This window comes from Grammomys surdaster, unplaced genomic scaffold (assembly GCF_004785775.1).
Source record: "Grammomys surdaster isolate TR1022 unplaced genomic scaffold, NIH_TR_1.0 125769, whole genome shotgun sequence".
Taxonomy (NCBI): Eukaryota; Metazoa; Chordata; class Mammalia; order Rodentia; family Muridae; genus Grammomys; species Grammomys surdaster.
The window spans coordinates 2,081,820-2,096,181 of record NW_021620600.1 but is presented as its reverse complement, the minus strand read 5'-3'; the positions used below and the strand labels follow the sequence as shown (position 1 = coordinate 2,096,181).

The 14,362-nt window shown below is 45.3% G+C and overlaps 1 protein-coding gene across 5 annotated transcripts in view; it reads left to right on the top strand.

Annotated features, from left to right (window-relative positions):
- The window catches only part of Sergef (secretion regulating guanine nucleotide exchange factor), a 198,151-nt gene that overhangs the window by 54,662 nt on the left and 129,127 nt on the right, over positions 1 to 14,362 (top strand). The window lies entirely within an intron of this gene.

Here is a 14,362-nt window from a genome sequence, read left to right as displayed (position 1 = left end):
TTGCAGGAGATGAAGTAGTGGAGGGACAGGGTGTATGAGGGAGGGGGAGTTGGAGTCCAGCCACCATGCGTATGAATCTGAAGATGAGTGTGAAAGGGTTAGTTCCTGGAAGGAGGAGAGATGTTCTTTCAGCCGTAGAACCAAGGGGGATATGAAGACAGAAGCTTTGAGGTAGAGAAGAGAGTGCTTCTGGCAAACTGTGTCCTTTGAGATCCCGCTGTATGGTTTGTTTTATTTGTTTATCCCAAAAATGTTGATTATATCCTGCTGGGTCAGGTACAATTCAAGGCTCTGAGAATTCACAAATAGAGGATGAAGTTGATGCCAGTTCTGCTATGTAATATTTACTAATGACATGGTAATTAGCATGTCTATCCTTAAATTAAACTCGGAGTTCCTTGATGAAAGGCATGGTCTTGTTTATCTTTGTATAATTAGGGCTAGTCTGGGAACAATGTCTGTAGTTTGTAGGTATGTGCCAACAAGAGTAGGAGCTCATCAAAAAAAAAAAAAAAAAAAGAGTAGGAGCTCATGGTGGGTGGCTTAGATGGTCTTGGTTAGACCAAACACCAAATTGTTTCCTGGTGTGAGGAGCTCAAGGCATGAGCTCAAGCTCAGGCCACCAGAAGGGACCGACTGACATTGTGCTAGAGTGGGCTCTTCTAGCACCGTCTAGTGGCTCTCTGGAAATGAGAACTCAGTGACGTCATTATTAGTGCTGAATGGTGGTGAGGTCATAGCCATTCTAGATCTGAGGAAACCGCAGGGCTGAGAGAAAGCTCACACTCATTTACAAAGTGGTTGGTAGAACAGGGGCTTGAAACATTCCCTTTCTACTCCTCTTTGTCCTGTTCCTCAACAGCCTCCTCTCTGGCTACCTTTGTCTTTACAGGGTGCTAGGTAGACCAGGTGGCTCCTTCTAGGCTTGAGACAGCATCTTCTGAGGAAGAGAGCTAGGACAAGGACAGACTTGGTAAAGGCTGCCACATTAACTCATGAAAAGGCTTTGCCCTGGCTGGAGTTGGAGGTGAGGTCTGACACACAGAGTCTTGAATGTGGAACAAGAGCTAGGTCGGACTTTCTTCTCTATAGCTATCAGTTATGTAGCTTTGTGTCTGTTCAAGCCTTTCTCAGCCTTAGTTTTCTCATCTGCAAAGTAACTGCAGTGTTTACCTTGCCCATAGAATTTTGGAAAGATGCAAATAAAATGTGCCATTCAATAATGTCCAAGCTGCTGGATGTTTCAGATACAGGTTTTGTTATAAGTATGTATTAGAGCTACCCTTTGTCTTACTCACTTGAGTAAGATTGTGTAGACACAATCCTACATCTCATGGGAGTGCTTCCTAGAATAAGACCCAGTGAAAGCAATGGAGCCAGATGTGCTGTAATCTGAACTCAGTTCCCTCGCAGGTCCAGACAGTGTGACTTCCTGTTGAGGGAGCTGAGCCATCAGTGTCCGTACCCAGGGTTCCTTCTCAGCAGCAGAGGAAACTTGTCAGTACTGATTTAAGCCTCTGCAATCTCATTTGTCTCTAGTACTCTTTGCAGAAGTGTGACTGGCCCAGGCCTTGCCTGGCGTCACCCTGGAGATGAGCCGTTATCTTTTGTTGCACCTGACCTTAAATACTGCTTGTCCCAGGATGAAAGTAAATCTCCTAGAATTTTAGAATGGAAATAAGGCAGGGAGGATTTGAAGGGGGATGAATGGCTGGCCAAGGACCAGAACTCCTTCTGTCTCTCCAGTGTCTCTCTTGCTTAGACTCCCATTGTCTCTTGCCTCCCCACAGTGACAGCACTCGAGTCAGTAAGCCACAGTCTCTAGTCTGTCCACCTAGCTATCCCCACCTCATTGCCAAAGCGAAGACTAAAAATAAAAATTTGGTCATAGTCTTGTTTGGTTTGTTTAATATCCTTAGAAAAGAAAGAGAGCAGAATGGGAGATGTAGCTTGGTAGTAGAGTCTTTGCCTAACATGTAAAAGGCCCTAGGTTCAATCCTTAGCAATGAAAAAGCAAAACAAACAAACAACACCTAAATAAACTCAAAACACTCACAAACATAACAAAAACAAACAAACAAACAAGACCACCAACAAAAAAATCCAAATTTCAAACACAAAAAATATGAATTTCTCTAAGGAACAATTATGGGAAGTCTGCCCTTAAGGAAGACTGTTGGAGAATATGGAAGAGAGAAAGCCTTGGCTCTGGCTTCAAAAGGTGTCAGACACAGCCTGCAGCCTCAGCTATGTGCTTAGGATTAGGGTCTCAGGATGTAGGGTCCAGGACTGTGGTTGGCCTTGTTTACGCCTGTGTCCCCATCACTCTGCACACAGTAGGTACTCAGGTTAATAGTTACAGGGATGCTGTTGATTTCTGATGGTTTCCATCCTGGGTGAAGTCCAAACTCTCTGGTGTGTCATAAGCCATCTGGATTCAAGTCTGTAAAAATATGCAACCTCTTCTGCCTGGGTTGTGTGTGTTATTTATGGAGAACTGGAGAAGGTTCCATGCCATTTGGTATTTCTGGGTCTTTCCTTCCTTTTGTACAGGGCAGCTTGAACCACTCCTCCAGTTCTCCAGCAGAAAACAAGGACCACGTTCTGTGTTTACCTTAGTATTCTGCCATCCACCTGACACTCTTATCTCTTGCTTCCTATTGAGGTCTGTTTGTGTGGTACTTTTACCCACTTTCTTGGCATTACTCAGCTGGTGTCCATTGCAGCCCTTTCCCACCCATACTCTGTCTCTTTCGTCTTTGGTCCATCTTTAGAGTTTGGGTCTAGAATTAGTACCAACTTAGAGCTAGTCTACTGGCTCTAGGCTGAGATGAACCTTGACCTTCCTTTTGCCCTTATCAAATACCTTCTCCTGTCACATCATCTCCAATCATAAAAGTGGGCCTTTCCAACTGTTTCATTTGCATAAAATCCCTAACCAGAACTTTTTATTGGATGGTTATCTTAGAAGCCAGCCCTTCGTCCACTTTTCTTCCCTAAACATTATTCACTTCCTGTTCTCACCTTGGCTTTGCAGTGTCCTGAGTATTAGGTAAGTACTGAGTGTACCTTTAAAGGGTAGCTAAAGCAAAAAGCCTGCTCTTATCACTTCAGAGGAAGCAAAACCATATCCATCCATCCATCCATCTTCTTCCCTCCCTCCCTCCCTCCCTCCCTCCCTCCCTCCCTCCCTCCCCCCTCCCTCCCTTCCTTCCTTCCTTCTCCCTTTCAACCCACCTCTCCCCTTCCTTTTTTGAGACAGGGTTTCTCTACCTATCCCTGGCTGTCCTGAACTCACTATGTAGGCCTTGAACTCATCGATATCTACCTGCCTCTGCCTCTGGAATGCTGGGATTAAAGGCATGTACCACCATGCCAGGCCAGGCCCTTTCCTTCATGTGCAGCCTTCAGAACCCCAAGGCCCCAGGCCAGTTGAATGGGCTACCATGCAGAGATTGGAAGGGGAAGGTTAAAATTTGCCTGGTTGCATAATTCCATTCGGTGCTGCAGTACTTCTCTGTGGGAACACTGTCAGTTCTGATGACCATCTCCTGCAGCTGCAGATTGCTGTCTGGAAAAAAGCCTTCTTACTGGTTATCTGTTGTCATCTAAGTAGGGAGCTGGGGGTAGGGTAAGGAGACCAACCATGGGAGCAGGAATGGAAACAATCAGAGATACCTTTGCGAAAAAGAACAGCTGCTGTAGCAGTTGATCACGAAGCCTCTGGCTCTTCAGAGGGACCAGATGTCTGGAGTGTGTGTTGGGGTGCTGGAGGGTGCTTTGGTGGGGGAGCCAAAGCAAAGCGAAGCAGAACAGAGAGCTGGGGGAGGGTCAAGCACAGGTGCAGGGAGGCCATTCAGGGACATCTTCTGTGTACCACATTATGAAACGCAGCTGGCCTGGAAAGGCTGCTCATGGCTGCTGAGAGTAATGCATGTTGCCATAGCAAGCACAGTGAGATTGGGCAGGAGGTCCATACCCAGGGAAAGGTAAGATGGGCATTGTGAGCACCTTCTCCGTGGCTGTGCTTCCCTAGGTCTCCGCTGACTACCAGTATGGACTCAGCAGCATTTGAATGAGGAAGGACAGGATACAGCGAAGACCTAAGAATCTTTACACTATGGGCTTTGGGGACGGAGCTCAGTGGGTATTTTGATTCATAAACCAGGTATGGTGCTGTATGCCTGTCATCCTAGCATTTGATAAGTGGGTATGGGAGGATTGTAGTTTCAGGGTCATCCTTGGCTTCATTGTGAGTTTGAAGCTAGCTTGGGATACTTGAAACCCTGTCTCAAAAAAAAAAAAAACCAAAACAAAAAACAAACAAACAGAAAACAAACCGGGAAAACCTTGTTTATATTCTGACTTGATCCTTGGGCAAATTGTATCTTTTAATAGATACAATGTCATTTATTGGGTTGACCTCCCCAGGTTGTTGCCAGATGATGGAAAGCATCTTCTAAGCCATGAAGCAATAAACAAATGTTCAAGTATACATTTTGTTAGTAGATGGCCTCAGGTTTGCAGGGAGCCTCTTGTGGCTCTTTGGGAGATACGATTAGCTATTGTGGAACTGGAGTTGGGTGTAGATCACTCCATGGTTCTTGTGTTCTTCCTCAGTCATTCATACTTGGATGCTCAGGGGACATTCATTATGTAAGGAGCTTGGACTTGCCTGGGATAGTGAGAACACAGAGCCCTAATGCTTTCTAAAGGAGCCGTGACTTGAAGAGTAAGGTCCCCTTCAGGTGAGAGGGCACAGGTTGAACTTAGTGTGGTTTTCTAGCTCAAGTAGAGAGGTGACTGTGGAACAGTGCTTGTCCCAGCTTTGACATCTGAATGGTTCCAGATGAGCCAGTGCCCAGCACAGTCCCTGTTTCCCTCCTTGACACACACTGTGGGTCTGATCAGAGCCACCATGGACTTTCCTTCCCTACAGACATGACTGTAAAGCTGGGACAACAAAGGCAACTTGGAAACTCGGGAGGTATCTCAGTTCTTCATTGTCTTGATTGCTGGGAGAAAACATCCTGACTAGAGCAGCTCAAGAGAGAAAGGGCCTGTTTGGGTTCACAGTTCCAAGGGGATGCAGTGCATCATGGGTGGGGCATGGCAGTGAGAGCCTCAGGCTGGCCTGTCACATTGTCTCACAGGTCCAGTAGCAGGGAGTAAAAAGGAAATGGGGCCAGACTATGAAGCCTCAAGGCCTGTCTTCAATGAGCTACATCCTGTAGCAAAGCTCCGCCTTCTAATAGTTCCATAGCTTGTCACTCAGCACCATTATCTGGGGACCAAGTGCTGTAACACGTGAGCCTATGGAGGCCACTTCACATTCTACCCACAGTATTTTAGGAAACAGGCATTTGAGGTCATATTAGATTGGTAGAAATCTCTGCTCACTTAGAGGTGGCATTCTGGGGCAAATATATGAATCCACAGAGTGAGTGGCCACCATATTTTATGAATGTCATACCTGTGAGGCAGATCAGGGGCTCAGTCCTGCAGTTGGCATTTGGTGAAGCCTTGGAGACTTCAGTGCCCTCTGTCTGAAGCAGGCTTGATGACTCTGTAGTGGGGTAGCTGTGTGAGGTTCTGACCACTGTGATCTGTTAGTTTTGGAAGGACTGGAGCTAAAGTAGGCTCAGCATGAGGGTCATAGAAATGCAAACATCTTTTCCATTCCTCAGACACCTTCTGAGGTACAAGAGCACACAGGTACATACACGGTACATTTCCCTTTGCGTACTCCAAAGGTAGAGTTTCTGCTGCTGCAAGGGATTGTGGGAACTCTTCCACCCTTGCTGCTATACAGTGTGTTCCTCACACTGCTTCCCTGGCACACTTTACTAAGCTGTTCCTTCCTGCACTTACCAGCTCTGTGACGATTGTGCTTGTGGCATGGCCACAGTCTCCCCAGTCAGGGTTTGCAGTGTGGTGTAAAGAATAATGTATTTGCTATTAACAGTAACAGGTAGCATTCACCATGGCCTGGTGGGTGCCCCCATGGAGTAATTTCTGGATGCCACCATCTCTTTAAGCCTTGTGACAATAATGGCAGAGTTGGGATAATTGTTCCTTATTTTGTAGGTAGGGAAAGAGACTCAGAACAGTGGCTAGTGACAGAGTTGCCATCAAAAGCCACATCTTGCTGCAAAGCCAGTACTGTTGAATTCTACATTCCCCTTTGAACTCTGATGTCACCTCTCTCTGAGGCTCATTTGCTTTCCCAATCTGTAACAATAAGCGATACTGAGACTCAGTGTCAGAGTTCCTCCCAAACCCCACAACTGGTGCTGTCCTGCTTTGGTTGGAGTCCCTGACTTCTTGAAGACTCATTCCTTTCCAGTTCTGAGATAATTTGGCTTGGTTTCCAGGGGTTAAGTATCTATTTTGCTGCTATAGGAACAAACAGGGTATAAGACAGCTGTCTCTGACACCTGCATCAGCCTAGCATGGTAGCTGAGACCCTGTGTGGTGGATGACAATGTGAAGTGAGGTTAGAGTGACACAGGAAATGGCTTTATAATCTTAATCGGTTTCAATGACAGAGACATGTGAGGCTAGTAGCCACCGTATTGGACAGTGCAAATGTAGACACAGAAGCTAAACCGAGTATAGATGTTTCCATTCTTGTCTTGTTTCTTTCTCCTTCATTCCTACCAAGGCTCCTGATTCCCAGAGGATCAGATGTTCTACTGAATTTCTATTGTTATCTCAGCTTCCGGCACACCTAAACGTACATTATTACATATTCTTTTTTTTCTGACTGGGATGCATGTGGAAAGGATGTGTAGAGATTCATGCACCTCTCAGATAAAGAAACTGAGGTACCCAGAGGTTAAATCTAGGAACGGAGTAGAGAGCTTCCCTGTGTGAGTAAGAGACTCATCAAAGCCATTTTTGGAGCAGTGAAACCAGGACTGGAAACTTCCATATTCTGATGCTCAGCCAGCATTTCCTCTACTTTCCCTGCTGCTGATGTGCCAAGCCTTGAACAGAGGGGCTGCTCATTTGGACGGTTCTTTTAATGTTAGGTAGAGAGCTTTTTCTTTTCACTGCGTACATTTCTGTACCATGTGCACTTTTAGTTCTATACAGGTGATGTTGGAAGCAAAATCAAATAGGTGCTTGGAAAGGCTAGAAGGCCACTTAACCGAGCTGTTTCTCTTTTCTAGATGCTAGAAGTAGCTTGCCAATCAAACAGACAAGTAGGATGTCCACCTGGGACCTGTGGTCAGAAGACATTGAATCTCTTCCCTTTGTTCTGGTGCTGCTGGAATAGCTGCCATCAAACTAGCCCTCATATAGAAACAGTCAAAAACTCACAGGCAAATAAAAGCAGTTCTCTGAGAAGACACTAAAAACTTCATAGGAGTTAAGGTCATGAAAGTCAGAGAAAGGAGGTGCTATTTCAGATTGAAGAATGCTAATACAATGGCAGCTAATGAACTGTGCAGTGAGTGCGTACCAATCAGGTCCTTTGGTGGCAAGAGACAGTATAGTTGCCCCTTGGTGACCATGGGGCATTGATCCTGTGACCCTCTGTGGATACCAAACCCATGATATTCCAGTTCTTATGTCAGGCTCTGTAGGATTTTCATAGAATCCCCATATCCTTCAGTGGACTTCAGCTCTTCTCCAGGTGACTTATGATGGCAAATACACTGTAAATGCTGGAGAGACAGTTGTCATGTTGTATTTTGGGAATACTGACCAAGAAAAGAAAAAGTATAATTAAAAAAATTTGCTGTCTCCTCCCTTTTTAGTTCTAGGACTTGAACCTATGTCCTTATGTATACTAGGCAGGCACTCTACCACTGAGTGACATCCCCAGCCCCATTTCCTGTTTGAGACTGGATCTTGCTAAAAAGCCCAGGAGAGGCCTTCGTAGCTGGGATCCCACCCCTGGCTTTGTCGGAGGCGGTGGGCAGGCTTGTTTTCTACCATTTTTGACCATGATTAGTTGATTAGTTGATTAGTTGACCATGATTAGGTACAGATACAGAGCCAGTGGGCACCGAGGGTCCTCAGAGTGAAGGAGTTTACTTTGGTGGCTGAATTCCTAGGTGGTGTGCTGTTGCTGATAGTGACAAGTACATCCGTGCGTGGTGACCAGGTACTAGACTGTCCAGAGATCAAAATGATGACGAGTGAGAGAGGAAACCAGTGATGGTGAAATGCTCAGATCTGGGTGGGAATGAAGGCGGGTGATGCTTTGTGTGGCTTTTGCAACTTTTTTCTTAAATGACTTAAAAATTTAAAAAGGGGGCTGGAGAGTTGGCTCGGTGGTGAAGACTGCTTGTGCTCTTTCACTCCCCACATTGGGTAGTCATGACCTTCTCTAATTCCAACCCTAGGGCTCTGATGCCCTCTTCCGGCCTCTGTGGGTAGCCCACACATGTCACACATTCACAGGAACACACACACACACACACACACTTGTGGGTGCACATACATATGAATGCACACACATACATAATACAATATATCTTTTAAAATTTAATTTTATATTTTTTAATTTATATTTTTTAATTTTAATATTTAATTTTTATTTTATGTTATGAGTGTTTTGCTCGCATGTATATCTGTGTGTTATGTTCTGAATGTTTTGCTCACATGTGTATCTGTGTGTTATGTGGGTGGGTTTTAGAACTGAACTTATGAACAGTTGTAAACTACCACGTAGATTCTGGAAATTGCATCCAGGTCCTCTGATGAAGAACAAGTGCTCTTAACCACTGAGCCATCTCTCTAGCCTCCAATATATGTCTTAAAGAAAAAGCATCTTTGAAGGTTCCACACTGAGGAGCAGTTAAAGTAGTAGCACATCCCACTTGCGGGGTGCAGTCAGGGCAGTGCTTCAGCTGTGGTCATTAGTGAGGGGAGGAACCGAACCCGGTCACTGAGAGGCCCAACCCAAAGGAACCGGGAGCAGGTTAATTACATAAAAGAGAAAAAGTAAAACTCAAGAGCAATTCTTTGGAAATCATCAACATTGATGAAGGTCCAGCTGGACTTCTAAAGGAAATAGAGAAAGGCACCGGAAATCCCAGTTTTAGGATGAAAGTCATTATATAACTACAGTTTAATAGCTTATTAAGGGGTACTAAGGAAGTGGTTCAGTCTTATGCCAAAAACTCAGTAACTTAGATTTGACAGCACAATAATATAGCCAGACTGATGTACATGAAGGACTGGCTTTGTGTATATATGTATTTTCCCTACATATGTACCTATGTACCTTCTGAATATCACCATAGCTAATAAGGAAATAATTTACCTACCAAAAATTTTGCCTCTGAAGAAATTTTCAGGATCAGGGAGACAACATAGCAGGTAAGAGCACTTGCTGCTTTTTCAAAAAAAATTAGTTTGGTTCCCAGCACCCACATCAGGTGGCTTACTTCCACCTATAATTCCAGGTCCTACACACACACACACACACACACACATACACACACACACACAGACACAGACACACAAACACACATACACACACACACACACACACACAAATAAAAAAAATCTTTAAAAATCTTTACAAAATAATTTCCCTTGAAGGACATGGTGGTACATGTCTGTAATCCCAGCACTCAGGAGGCAGAAGCAGGAGGATGTCAGAGTGCAAGGACATCCTGGTCTACAGAGTGAGTTCTAGGATAGCCAATGCTACACAGAAAAACTGACAACAACAATAAATTTCCGTAAAGAATTGTTTATGGTTGTTTGATTGATACGTTTTATGAAACATTTAAGGAAAAAGACCAATTTAATATCAATCTTTTCAGAAAATAGAGGACACTTTCTACATTACTTAATGGAATTAGTGTAGTTCTGATATGAAGCCCCAATGAAGACATTACAAAAAAGGAGAAAACTACAATATCCCTCATAAACATAGACAGAAAATCTTTAACAAAATACTTAAAAGTAGAGCTGAGGAGGATAGCTCAGTGATAGACAGATCAGTGTGAGGTTTGACGTTCCGTTTCCACACAATTCATCCCCTTCCCTCCCCCCAGCCCTTTTATCTGAGGAATTAATCCTAGCTTTTAGTTGTAAAAGTGTGTGTAATTTACATATTAACCAGATAAATTAGAAAAGCTTTAGTCATGATGTGGACTGATACATTAGGACCACAGACAACATCTAATGGCCGTTGTGACGAATCTTCAGCAAATTAGAAACATTAAGAAACGTATGCGGCTTAGTAAAGTGCATTTGTAAACTGCTTACGTCATAAGGAAATGTAAGAGTAAGGCAAGTGTGTCCTCTCTTGTTTGCAGTACTAACACGGGTTTGAGGTTCTGTCCGGTATCAGAGATCAAGGAAAAGCAACAAGAGGCTTGAAATGGAAGGAGGAGGGAAAACTGTTCATGGATTGACTTGACTGTCAGGAACAAAACCTGCATATATGAAATGAATATTACGACCAAGAAAGCAATTAAAAATTAGTAGTATTTAGAGCCAGGACTCAGAGGTCATTTTAAAAATATATAGTAGCATCAAAGAATCAAAAGCAAAGCATTAAAGCAATGTCTTATACTTAACTCAAAAAGTGTAAGCTACTTAGAGCATAAACCTAAGTTAAGATGTGCACCCTAGAGAGGCCCTCGGGCTGGGGAACCAGCTCCATGAGCAAACGCCTTTGCTGTGCCAGTTGACAAAAAGTTTGCAAAAGCTGCACACAGCAGCTCACATCTGTAATCCCAGCGCCCGTGATGGGGACATGGGAGGCTGAGAGAGGAGAATCAGGGGAAACTTGTGGACCAGCTAGCCTGGCTTCTACAGCACTGGAGAAACTGCAGCAAATAGGGTAGAAACCGAAGGCTGGCACGTAAAGGTTGTCTTCTGATCTCTGTCCGCACATGCTCTGGGAGCATTCAGACACCTGTAAATGCACACAAGGATGAGCTTCCACACCATACACTCAGATATCACACAAGCATGTGCACACATATGCAGTGATGGTGGTGGTGGTGGTGTGGTGTGGCGTGGTGTGGCATGGTAGTGGTGGTGTGGTGCTGTGGTGTGGCGTGGCATGGTGGTGGTGGTGGTATTCTGTGGTGGTGGCGTGGCGTGGCAGTGTGGCATAGCGTGGCATGGTGTGGTGTGGCATGGTGTGGTGTGGCGTGGTGGTGTGTCGTGGTGGTGGTGTGGTGTGGTGGTGATAATGGTGATGATGATAAACTGCCAGACATGGCTGAAGAAGCAAAGGAAGTTCTATGGAGACATCTGTCACATCTACTCAGTGGTGTGACAGTGGTGCTAAGATTTTACCTTTTCCCAAGTTGATTTGTAGATAATGTAATCCCAATCAACATCCCATAAGGGTTTGGAGGACATGGAAGTTGACAAGCTGGTTCTAACATTTATTTGGAAACATAAATGACCATGCATCCACAGTAGTTTTATAAAACAGGGGTAGTCTTAATGCAAGTCACTGGGTTCACATGGCCCAACTTCAACATGGTTATAATTGGTGTGTCAACAACAATTATAAAAACAGCCCAACTTTTACAAAGGCAGAGGACTTATATAGATGTTTTTCCACATGGCTAAAAAGCATAGAAAGAGATGTGCTTGGTAAGTGACCCCTGGAGAAGTGTAAACACGATGGGATAGCAGCCAGTACCTATATACCTTCTCTAGTGTGAGGCTGAAGGTAAACCCAAAAGGACCCTCAAGACCAATCAGCACGCTTCAGAGGCAAACGTGTAAGGCTGGGCAGAGGGTGAAATGGATATTGTTTAGGGCGTTCTTTCCCTGGCGCTCACAGCGTATGCTGTGTCATTATTTATACTAATCATATTAAATGCCCATTAGTGTCGTTGTTTTACACATGGGAACACTAGAACTCAAACAGGCTATGCACCTGGCCCCAGCTGCACAGCGGGTCGGCGGGCAGAACTGGGCTGCCACCCAGACACCTTGCCTTGAGGTAGATTTGTCTTTTCCTAACCCAGGTGGCCTTGTTATCACCCTGGGACATGAGAGGGAAGTGCTGAGGGTACAGATTGGCTTGCGTTTCCTTCGATGCCTCTTTATGATCTGAGAAATGCTTTTCTAACCTTCCTGTTGATCTTGCTAGAGCAGACCTAGCTAAATCAAGGACATAGCTGGGTCCTTCCAGTTCAGGTCTCGTCGTCTTTGCTAGCCTGGAAGTGGAACATGGGACCAGGCTGGAGAGCACACTATTTTGGGGACTTGGGGTTGTAGCTCTTTGGTTGAGTACTTGTAGTGCAGGCATGAAGACTGAGTTTGAACTGGGCATGGTGGTATATACTTCATCAGCACTGAGGAGCAGAGACTGGCAAATCCTTGGACTCAGTGGCCAGCAAGCCTAGCCTATTCAATGAGTCCTACACACAAGTGAGAGACCCTACCTCAAAAAAGCAAGGTGGATCAGTCCTGAGGCATGGTACCTAAGTGACCTCTGACCTCCACACACACACTCTCCCGTGGCTTGCTTGCAGTTAATACTGTTTAATTCAAGCAATTCAGTATAAAGAAAATAGGCCCATGAATCTGGGCCTGTGTCTCTTGCTAGGGCACCCAGGAAATCGGTGAGTCCCCTGCCTGGGCCCCTCCTGGGGTAAAGCCTCTTCTAGACCTCATCCTCGGCCTTTGCTGGCCCAGCCCTCCCCTCCCTGTGGGGAGCAGGCTGCGGGGCTAGTGTTGCTTTTCATAGTATCAGCCTTTGTCCCATTGGTAAGCTCTGTGGAGCTTAACTTTAGTCTTCCCTTCTCTTCTGTAAAGTGGGCATTACCAGGTTCCTCTGTGTGTGTGTGTGTGTTTCATGTGTATGCCTATGCATATGCACACTATATTATTTTTGCCTTTATGTGTTCAGGCAAGACAAACCTTTCAACGAGACGATTAAAAAACAAAAACAATTTGCTGCCCCTTCTTTTCAGGCTGAGGAGACTTCAGCTCTTGTTTTCATGCCCTGGCTGTGTCTGAGCATGAGGTGCGATTTGAGAAGGCAGCACCATTACGGAAGGGGTTTTCTCTAGGGGAATGGCCAGGTCTAGAATAGAACAGCCATCTGCTGCCAGATGGCCAGGGTTCCACTGCGCTGTGGGTTTGACCCAGAGGCTGGCCTTTCCTTTGCGTATGCATCATTGGAAAATCCCCCACGCCTTTGCTCCCTTTGCTTACAGACTCTCCCAGCCCCCAAGGTTGCCTCATCCCTTAGGGGTCACACTTACCTGTGATGGCCCGAGGCTGGGGACACCTGATCCAGAGGAAGCCAGCAGCACACTGTATTCATGCAGTGAGGTGGCACCTCAGCATCGAAATACTCAAATTAATTCCCTGTCGTTAGCAGCCCTCCCAGCTGAGAAGCCCCAGCAGGCAGTTCAGAGTGTTCCAGGAGGGCAGCTGGGGAGAGGTGGCTCTTCTGCCCATGGTGATCTCTGGTCTGATTTACCTTGACACTCAGTTGTTTTGGAAACTGGCAGGCTTGGGAGGAAGATGGAGATGGGAGGGTGGGTGCACAGAGGCTGGGTAACAGAGCTGTCTCCTTACATCGGAAAGGAAAGGGTGTTCAAATGCTCACTGGGCTGCTGTCCTTCCGCTCACTACTTTCCTTCTCTACCTTAATTTTCCTTTCTTTCTGCCCCTGTTCCATCTCTGATGCCTTTGTCTTTTCTGACCATTTAAAAAGGCAAAATGGTAAGAAAAATATGTCATAACAGGCCCCTGTCCCTTCCTCTACCCAAATAATAGAGTCTTCTCCATCAGAGAGGACATTAGCCCTCCCCTCACTGCATTATCTGAGAACAGGCTGCAGTGAAGCTAGGCAGCAGCAAGAAACAAGATGGGAAAACCAGCCACACCACAACCACCATCTCCTTTCTTTTCTTTTTCTGTTTTTTAAGGGTCTCACTATGTAGCTTTAGCTGGTCTGGAACTTGCTATGTAGACCAGGCTGGGCTCAAACTCAGATAGATCCTCCTGCCTCTGCCACTGAGTGCTGGGATTAAAGTTCTGTGCCACAGTGCCTGGCACTCTTTCATTTTAATTAAATTTTTTTTGAAAATTCTACATGAGTGCTATATTTATATCACATTTCCCCCTTTTCCCTATTCCTCAAATTCATGGGTTTTTTTTCTGTAATTATTTATATAAACACACACACACACACACACATATATACATACATATATACATACATATGTATCTATCCACCCACCCACCCATTCACCCATCCATCCATCCATCCATCCACCCACCCACCCATCCATCCATCCATCCACCCATCCATCCATCCACCCATCCATCCATCTATCCATCCACCCACCCATCCACCCATCCATCCACCCGTCCATCCATCCATCCATCCACCCATCCATCCATC